General features: G+C 44.7%; 1 non-coding gene across 1 annotated transcript; it reads right to left on the reverse strand.

Annotated features, from left to right (window-relative positions):
* Nucleotides 1-9253: 9253 nt before the first annotated feature.
* On the reverse strand, nt 9254-9325 carry trnaq-uug (transfer RNA glutamine (anticodon UUG)). The gene has a single exon. It is a non-coding gene; the product is annotated as a tRNA-Gln (tRNA).
* Between the last annotated feature and the right edge of the window lie 1310 nt (nt 9326-10635).

Raw genomic sequence — 10635 nt, forward strand, 5'->3', positions numbered from 1 at the left:
ATCTTGCCGCTCCTGCTGTATCTGCCCACGCTCCAATCACTGACCTGGACCTTGATGACGTCACTCTTCGCTGCCGCCGCCCTCCTGCACCAGCTCGCGCTGCTCCCTGGAGTAGTCTCCCGGGACCTCCAAGCTGCTCCCAGGGCCGCTCGCCGTTCCTTTTATGGCCCCGGCCTGCCGCTGGTGTTCTCCCGTTAGTGTATCCAGGCTGTGGGTGGCCACCCCGAGCACAGCAGAGGGGTTTCTGCATTAGTTCTGGGTGGGGGCAGTATCTTTCCCCTTCTCTCTTCCTCTTGTCTATATCCCTGTGCTTTTATTTCTCTATTTATTCCCCCTGTCTCAGTTTCTAGTGTTTAAAAGGGAACAAAAGATGAAATGGGTATCACTGTGGAACAACTTCTCTCACGCAAAGTAAGATGCACTACTGTTGCACCATGAGGTCTAGGTAGCTAGCCATTGATATTCAGGTTCAAATATAAATATATATAAATATATCTACATCTATCATAACTGTTCCCTGGTGGTCGATGGGTTAAGATCCGGTGCACTAACCTGGTTTCAATTGTCGATCAATTCGTCGCATAAAAATAATTGAGGTCTGTGAGACGATTAATAATTGCTGCAATCACCATGAATACCAATACTTTCTGTGATAGACCGAGCTTACAGACTATCTGGCTTCTCCTGCCCTTTGCCGGGCACGTGTTCGGGGTTTAATTTTACAAACTGTGTGAGTTCGCTGATCGCGGGGAGACGGTAGGAGCCTCTGTGGCCCCACTGTGAGGATGTGGAAGTGAACACGGTGGCTGGGTGATCCGTGACATTTCTGTAAAGGGCAGTGGAGGAGAAGGATTGAGAACTTTCAGTGTGGGACAGAAGTTGTTTCAGGTGAGCCAACACATTCCTGATCAGCACAGAGGGAGCTCATTGGTCAGCTCCCCTCTGTTGGGGCTGTTGTGCCAGAGGTTCCTGTGGTGTCGTTGTTATCACGTTTGCTTTATATGCAAAAGGTCTTTGCTTCAATCCTGGGCAGAAACATTATATTTAAACTTGCCATAAGGAATCAATCGGAGGTTAGTTTCGTCTCCTGGCAAATGCTGCCTGACAGGCTGAGATTTCCAGCATTTGCTGTTTTTATTTGCTATTTACTCTCATGGCAAAAGGGCTCCCTTATTCCTTCATTGCTCTTTATTTCACTTCAATAACTTTGAGTGAGAGAAAACGGATCCACCGGGGACCTTTCGTGTGTGAGGCCAACGTGATATCCGTTACACTGCAGCCCATCAAAGGGCGAGAAACCACTGAATATAAAGGATGAGCTCACAAATATCAGGGGCAGTGCAGTCTGGTCAACGTCAAACCCTCCTTTCTTATTCAGCAGAGGCATGAACGGGAGTCAGATGCCACAAAGTTTAATTAAAGACAGAAATACAAGTAACACTTCCAAATCTTTTCACTGTAAAATTATTTCACTTTATTTGAAATCCTACTGCGTTGAATCTGAAAATGAGCAACATGGGATTTTATCTTTACTACTGATTCTATTTTCTGTGCACGGTAGGAATAACTGGTGCTGTTAAAGTTGACAAAAGTTGCCCCAGATTCCTGGTGTCATCGGCAATGAAGATTTTAAACCAGACTCCTAAAATACAGTGTGTAAAATGGGTTAACATGCACAAGAACATAAGAACATAAGAAATAGGAGCAGGAGTCGGCCATATGCCCCTCGAGCTTGCTCCGACATTTAATACGATCATGGGCGATCCGATCATGGACTCAGGTCCACTTCCCTGCCCGCTCCCCAAAGCACAGGACAAATGATTGAAGTATCCGACTGTCCCTCAGTTAGCATTTCTTTCATTGTGCAAAAGAAGGTGAGGGGTTAATTAATGATGCTTTCCCGTGAAAGCAACACAAATGTTTCAGAAAAAAACATACAGTGACTGGCAGGTGAGCGTTGCTTCTGATTCCTGGTGGGAATGGGCAGGGATTTTAAAGCCCCTTGTATTGTGAAACCTTCATATCGACGGACATCTTAGGCTCCCTGCGTAGGCCTCGTGGTGCAACGGTAGTGCGTCTAACTCCAAATCAGAAGCTTGTGTGTTCAAATCACATCTGGGTCACTGTAATTTTTGATATTGTTCTTCGAGAAGTAATACATTCTTTGCTGTTTCACGACAACCAGACCCTTGCTCCAAGGTCTGTCTCACTGTTTCCCCGGTGTCAGGCAGAGATACGCCTGCTGCCCTCATTTAATTCATGTGACAGGACACAAAAGTTCAAAATCAGGTGGCCAGATGCAGTTTTGATACTCAGGATGGCTGAGCGGTCTAAGGTGTTGTGTTTAAGTTGCAATCTGCTTTGTAAAGCTTGGCTTCTTATCCCACTTCTGACATATTTTATTTTTAATCATTAAGCAAAACTTATTTGACACCACAACGAGCTCCTAAAAACTGGGATTCAGCAGTTCAGCTGCTCACTTAATATTTCCATCTGACCGGGTGCTGAAAGTGGAGATGTTTCCGCAGTGTAACGGTTAACACGTTCGCCTCACACGCGAAAGCTCACCGGGTGGGAATATTTTCTGTAGCTTTCTCCTCATGCATGCTCAGGGGCGAGTTTGTTCTCCTGTGAAAGGTCATAAGGTCATAAACATGTAAGGATTTGGAGCCGGAGTGGGCCATTCGGCCCCTCGAGCCTGGTCCACCATTCAAGAAGATCCTGGCAGTTCCGCGACAGCAAGTTTAAACATCTGGGGCGGAGCCAACAGGCGCCTGGCTGCAATCAATGACAAAAACGTGTATTTGGGCAGGAGCCCCGTGAGATCAATCGGTCGATCATGAAACTCTTAATCTCGAATTTGTGGGTTGGAGTTAAAACATGTCCCATTTTGCACAGTGTGTTTCCGGGGTCTGGTTCAAAATGTTCATTGCTGGTAACATCAACAGGAGACTGGGGAAACACTGCGACTGACTTTAGAGCAAGAATCTGGTTATTGTGAAACACCAAAGGAAATATAAATTCTAGAAGAATGACATCGAAAAGAAATGTGACCCCGACACCCAGAAAGAAGTGTTAAGGCAGAAGATTAAATGCTGCATTCCTCTGTGCAAAAAATTCCTTTCACAAACATTTCTTTGACAGAAACTGCACAAAACAAAAATGTTCCTTTCAAAGTCATTAAACTTCCGAATTTCTGCGCCCCCCGAATCTCCTGAATCAGATGCCTCTAGTTTTGCCGACTCAATCCATGTCCCTTTGCAATGTTCTGCTTCCACCCACACTATGAAATGTGCCACTAACTTATAGAATCATGGAATGGTTACAGCACGGAAGGCCATTCGGCCCGTCGAGCCCGTGCCGACTCTCAGCGAGTCCCACTCCCCCGCCCTTTCCCCGTAGCCCTGCAATTGTTTTTCCTTCAGACACTTATCCAGCTCCCGTTTGAAAGATAAGATTGAGTCTGCCTCCACCGCCCTTTCAAGCCGTGCATTCCAGATCCTAACCACTCGCTGCTCAATGGTCACCTCCTGTTCCTATGTGTAAAGTCTGGCAAACACTAGATCAATTCCTGCCACACTCACAGCCTTCCTAAATATAGCACCGTCATTCTATTCTCGTAAAACCAGCTCCTGAAGTATCGGCCAGCAGTGTAGGTTAAAGCTCTGGTGATGTTCCTGACATTGCTGTCGTGTTTCCGTAATGTAGTGGTTATCAGCTCACACGTGAAATGTCCCTGGTTCGAAACTGGGCGGAAGCATTTTGAAAACTTGCTGAATTAATTTTTATAAAAAATGGATTTATTCATATTAGTGGTTCAATATTAACAAAACACAATGTCCCACAGCCTTGTTAAATTTTTTGATATCTCTGTATAGTTCTGCATACACTCAAACTCGACACTTGAACTGAATGCTCATAAAAGTATTGGAGTGGGAACTCACTGGATAACAGCACAGCTGACAATGTTTGTGGAATATATTCGTGACACCAAAGCACACAATGACAACCTGGAACTGTGCGGCACCGAATCCTCAGGAAAAAACAGGTAAAGGCATCGTCCCTGGGGGGGCTCGAACCACCAACCTTTCTGTTAACAACCAAACAGCGGTAACCCATTGCGCCACAGAAACTTACGCAAATGAACATCGCAAGACATCCCAAACCAGGGTGTCAGTCAGTTAAAGCTTCAGATTGCTCCGACCGGGATGGAACTTGTCCACTCTCAGTTGTATTTTTTCCAAATAAAGCGTGGGACATTCATTGTGGATGTGTGGAAGCAGTCTGGTCCCACACACTGCAGACACTTCCATGTCACCGCCAACCAGCTCTCCCACAACCGGTGTGATCGACCTTCCAGCCTTCCGGTGCCTTGTCTGTGACGAAGTATTCTGAATGTCCCAAAGCCGGTATTTGGTTTTAATTCCTTTTCAGCTCCTGACTGTGGATATTCCTGTGATTAAATGTGAACACAATGCTTACAGGGACAGTTCGATTCACCGTTTCTTTGCTTGGTGAAATTTCAAAGATTGAAAGCGACGCACATCAACCCCAAACCTCGTCACCTACTCACTAACTCGACAAAATGTTGCATTTTCTTTTCATGCCAAGCATTTTGCATTAATGCATTGCAATGCCAACGCACTTTTTACCTGGCAAGACTGAAGTACAAGCTGTGATGAACAGTGTGAAACAGAAACAGCTACTTGAGAACCCATAACCTCGATGGCATCTGTGTGAATTGCTCTGCATCGACAATTAGCAGAGCGTAAAGAGAGGAAACTGACGAAGTGGATGAGAAAATGCCGAGCCAAAGTGTAATGTTGTCGATGATTTTGTTGTTTTTGAGAAATGTTTCAAAGATTTTACATTATCTGTTCAATGGTGTAATGGTGAGCACTCAGGATTCTGAATCCAGTGATCTGAGTTTCAATCTTTGTGGGACCTGAATGCTTGTTGTCCCAGCTGCTGAAAATTTGGGACAAACAAGTGCTGGTGGGCAGTTTTGTAGCCGTTGTCATTGATGCTTGATCGACAAGACTAGTTGTCAATTCGTGTGTTCAACCGTCAGTTACCTGTTACAAAATGGTTTAAACAGCTGTCTTGCTCTTTTCACTTCGTTGCTTTTAACCTCGAATTACCCGCACACACTCCGTTGTAGTAAAGGCAGGATCGGGTCTTTTATTTAAACATTCATACCAAACAAACCAAGTATGAAAGTTACTGAGAACACTTCACAAAGGCAGCTTGCTTCGATTTCCGTGGCTGCTTGAGACACACACCTTCCGAATGTCCAGTGTCTCTGGTGTCTGCGTGTGTGAGTCTCATCTTTATACTCTTATTTCTTTGCATTTAGACAATCACGGCTAACTGCTTTGTGAATTGTTTAACATACAGACTTAATATTGCTTGTTTAACCTGCAGATGTCATTAAATAGTAACAAAGGTACAATCAAATATTTAACATACAGACAATGACCAGTTACTCATTTCAATGGCTGAAGGCACCACATTGTCTAACAGTCTCTTTCGATCCAAACTTCAATCTTCCTGTTTTTTAATCCAAACTTCAGACTGCGTGCTGAAGCAAAGAGTTCAGCAATGCGGGACTGTGCTCCCACATTCCCCCACTTCTTCTCCTCGCCTCTCTGCAGGTCTTATCTGGGTAACATACATTTGCATGGTGGCTCGAGCTCATTCAACAGCATTGTCCAGTTGTTGTCCTTGTTTTCCAACACAACATCCACATAAATCAAAATGACCAGCACGACCAGCTGAACCAGCACCAGCATAAGGACAGGGTGTATCATTGTGTTCATCACACCTGTTGCCGTCGGGCTCCATCCCAACAATGACTCCCACCAGCTCACATGTTCAATCTGGTCCAAAGTTGTGTGAACCTTCTCGATTTCCGCAGTGTGATGGTTAATGTCCACAACGATTGCTTGATTCAAACTCTGCAGCTGTTGAAATGTTGTATTCCATTTCCATATTTCCTTCTTCCAAATAGCAGCACGCTTAGGGTCAAAGTAGGGTTCTTGTAGATTCAGATTCTCAGGATGCCATTTTAAAGTCCGTTGGTCTGTGATCACCATATCCATTTTTACTTAAAAGTCAATTTTCAATTTTTGATGTTTCCAACTGAATTCCATGCTGTTTACATTCAGAAATGTAAACTCACAATCGGTGTCTTCGACTAAGTCTGTTGCACTCTGCACAGGTTTTAACAATTTCCTCTGCTTTGTGGGAGAAGTGTAACAACATACAGTAAAGGATGACGGAAATACTGAATAGTCAGTCGAGAGACCCAGTCCTTCTCTCAGTTCACCCTTCGGAACTGCTGTAATTCACTCTCTCAACATTTGCAACGATCCAACTTCTATTTCACATCCTTTAAGATCATGTTTGTAACTCCAACATTTCAGGTTTTCACTGAACATCTCATCAGTTCTGAGACAGCCCATTCCTGCAGAAACTTTAAATGTTTCTGAACAAGCTTCTCCCACTGCTTTCATCTCTGACTGTTCAGTAACTGCTCCTCGTGTATCTGGGGTGTTGGGGAACTGTCTCTGAAGAGGGGAATCCCCTTCCTCCAGGAGCACCTTCATTTGTCCGGCAGACCCTGTGTCCATTTCCCGCTGCCCTTCCACACAAGCCTCGATAAGGGTATGGCCACCCCTATCCTGAAGTAAGGGTCCTAAGGAACAACATGTGTGGTTGAGGCACGGCATCCCTATAGGGATCCTCCCTCACCTGCGGAATCTACCCCCGACCTCAGCAACTGAACCCAGGTATCATTCCTGTCTGTGTCTCCAGCTTCTCTTTCCTGATTCTTCAACTTTTCTTTTCACTTTTCTAATTCTTTAGCCAGTCTCTCCCTGTTCTCTATCAACTGACGGCCACCACCTGGTCCTGCTCCTTTTATGTGACTCCTCGCGGGATTCATCCACTCAGGCCCTTCTGCCTTCCATCGCTGTAACCCCTGTCTCACTTCCATGACTGAAATTCCTGCAGCTCCCTGATACAAGCTTTCTACCCTTGCCAACCATTTATCAAAACGTTTGTCCCCACTCCAGGCATCTACTTCCAGAACTACTGATGGGGGTAGGAGAGTCAAAATGATCTCTCTATGTGTACCATCCCCGTTATGACTGATATCAATCCAATTACTTCCCAAACTTTTACACAACTGGAATATACGTTCCCCCGCTTCCCTGGGTCCTTCCCCTGGTAATAATGCAAGCCGCTTTATTAACTGTGGCCCTGAGTGAGTAACAAAGATTGCAGCTATTATTCTACCAAGCATGAGACCTGGAAGTTGTTTCAAAACCTATTACCTTTCCCCGGTGATTCCCAAAAGCTCACAAAACCATGTGAACCCTCGGTTTCTCTGATATGTTCCCAGACTGCCACCATCCCAGAATATTACACCACCATTGGGCAAACTTTTTAAGATCCTGAAGAGGTGCAGGTCCCACTTCACGAAGGATAGCTCTCATGTCCTGTAACTGTACCCCTCCTCGCTCATACCAGGTATCCCCAAAACCACTTAAGGTCGTGTTCCCTTCACGAGCTCCACAGGGAGTAGAGGAATCATGATCCTGCTCTCGCCTTGTCCGCTCGAGCGTGCTTCCCCCACTCTCCACATTACCGGAAGGTCGTGTGTAATGTTTTGGGGTGTTAAGCGTCTGAGTAACCAAAGAGGCATCTAACTGCTCCGCCTCCGGGTTCGAGGCTCCGAAGTCAGAGAAGACAAAGGAGCTGTGGATGGGAACGGTGGGCATTCTCCCTGTCCCTTAATCCCCTTTTCAACTCTCAGACCCGGAGAATCCTCCGAATACCACCCGGCTTTATCAATTGCTGTCTCCGCTGGCTAACCTAATACCACCATCTGCTGCAGCTTAGATATTCCTTTCTCTAGATCTTGTTTACGCTTCTGTTCATTAGCAAGATGCTGATCCAGTGTCAGAACAGTCCTGGCTGCCCCGAGTGCCTGAAATCACCAATTCTCTACTTCTTTACTCACTGCTGTTAGCTGCTCTCTGAGTTCTGAGACTTCCCTGTCTCGAGCCTCAGCCTCTTCTCCTAACGTTTGAATCCCCAGCATGAGACACTGCAACACGAACGCTTTTCTCTTTTTATCACTTTTTAACCCAAACACTTTAATCTTTTTTAACTGGACACTCTCCACTAAGGACTGCCGTGTCTCTCTCCATCCTCCTGTCATTGTTTCCTGTCTTATCCCATAAGGTCTCCCTTTCGACTCAATCCATTCATTAAGAAATGGCTGGAGCTCAACTGGAATATCCCCTGAGCCTCCCATTACTAACTGTAGATCCCTTTAATCACGACAACTAAGAGAATGCTCACCCCTCGAACTGATGTGTGGGAAACACTTCTTCCAACAACTCAGCCAACTTTCTGCTTCACGTCGGGGTCTTCGAATAAGCTAACGAACTTTTGAAAATCACGTCGGGATCACCAAAATGTTGTAAACGGCTGTCTTGCTCTTTTCGCTTCGTTGCTTTTAATAACGAATTACCCGCACACACTCTGTTGTAGTAAAGGCAGGATCGGGTCTTTTATTTAAACATTCATACTAAACAAACCAGTATGAAAGTTACTGAGAACACTTCACAAAGGCAGCTTGCTTCGATTTCCGTGGCTGCTTGACACACACACCTTCCGAATGTCCAGTGTCTCTGCTGTCTGTGTCTCTACAGTCCACAAAAGTCTCATCTTTACACTGAAAAAGCCTTTGAACTCTTATTCTTTGCATTCAGACAATCCTGACTAACTGCTTTCTGAATCGTTTAACAGACAGACTTAATATTGCTTGTTTAACCTACAGATCTCATTAAATAGTAACAAGGTTACACTCAAATACTGAACATACAGACATCGTCAAATCGTTTAGTCCTGAATTTCCATTATTCCCACCGTAACAAGGTACTCAAATATTTAACATCCAGACAATGACCAGTTACTCATCTCACTGGCTGAAGGCACCACATTGTCTAACAGTCTCTTTTCCATCCAAACTTCAATCTTCCTGTTTTTTAATCCAAACTTCAGACTGCATGCTGAAGCAAAGAGTTCAGCAATGCAGGACTGTGCTCATACAGAGCACACGATTTGACAACGAGACTTGCAGATCAAGCATCAATGACAAAGGCAACAAAATTGTCCACCAGCACCAGGTGTCTTTCACTTGTTTGTCCCAAATTTTCAGCCACTGGGACAACAAGAATTGAGGTTCCACTGAGATTTGAACTCAGATTGCTGGATTCAAAGTCCAGAGTGCTCACCATTACACCATGGAACCAACCACACAAAAATCTTTGAAACAGTTCTCAAAAACAAAAAAGTCATCTCCAACATTACACTTTGGCTCGGCCTTTTCTCATGTTTCGCGTCAGTTCCCAATATTGGGGATGTCCAGAACCATGGAACACAGTCTAGGAATAATGGGTAAGCCATTTAGGACCGAGATGAGGAGAACCTTCTTCACTCAGAGAGTTGTTAACCTGTGCAATTCACTACTGCAGAGAGTTTTTGATGACAGTTCATTGGATGTATTCAAGAGGGAGTTAGATGTTGCCCTGACGGCTAAAGGGAGCAAGAGGTATGGAGCCAAAGCAGGAATTGGGTACTGAGGTGAATGATCAGCCATGATCTTATTGAGTGATGGTGCAGGCTCGAAGGGCTGAATGGCCTACTCCTGCAAGTATTTTCTATGTTTCTATGAAGTGCTTGCATTTCAAAAAGCGTTGCTTTTATTCATCCTGCAGAATGCATATTGTACAGATAATCTCAGCACACATTGTGCAGGCAAAGGCAGCATTAGACAACAAAGTGATTTCTCCTCCGCTGATTTGTAAAAGGTAACTGATTGTTGAGCAGACGATTTGACAACGAGACTTGTGGATCAAGCATCAATGACAAAGGCGACAAAACTGCCCTTGAACACCAGGTATCTTTCACTTGTTTGTCCCTAAATTTCAGCAGTTGGGACAACAAGCATTCAGGTTCTACTGAGATTTGAACTCAGATAATTGGATTCAAAGTCCAGAGTGCTCACCATAACACCATGGAACCAACTACACCAAAATCTTTGAAACATTTCTCAAAAACAGCAAAATCATCTCCAACATTACACTTTGGCTCGGCCTTTTTTTAATCTATCGTGGCAGTGCCTGCATTTCAAAAAGCATTATTTTTGTTCATTTTGCTGAATGCATATTGCACAGATAATCTCAGCACACATTGTGCAGGTAAAGGCAGTATTTTAGACAATAAACTGATTTCTCCTCCGCTGATTTGTAACAGGTAACTGATGGTTAGCAACATAGAAACATAAAAAAAAACAGGTGCAGGATTAGGCCATTCGGCCCTTCGAGCCTTCCCCGCCATTCTATAAGATCATGGCTGACCATTCCTTCAGTACCCCTATCCTGCTTTCTCTCCATACCCCTTGATCCCCTTAACCGTAAGAGCCATATCTAACTCCCTCTTGAATATATCCAATGAACTGGCATCAACAACTCTCTGCGGCAGGAAATTCCACAGGTTAACAACTCTCTGAGTGAAGAAGTTTCTCCTCATCTTGGTTCTAAATGGCCTACCCCTTATCCT

This window comes from Pristiophorus japonicus, chromosome 20 (genome assembly GCF_044704955.1).
Source record: "Pristiophorus japonicus isolate sPriJap1 chromosome 20, sPriJap1.hap1, whole genome shotgun sequence".
Classification (NCBI taxonomy): domain Eukaryota; kingdom Metazoa; phylum Chordata; class Chondrichthyes; family Pristiophoridae; genus Pristiophorus; species Pristiophorus japonicus.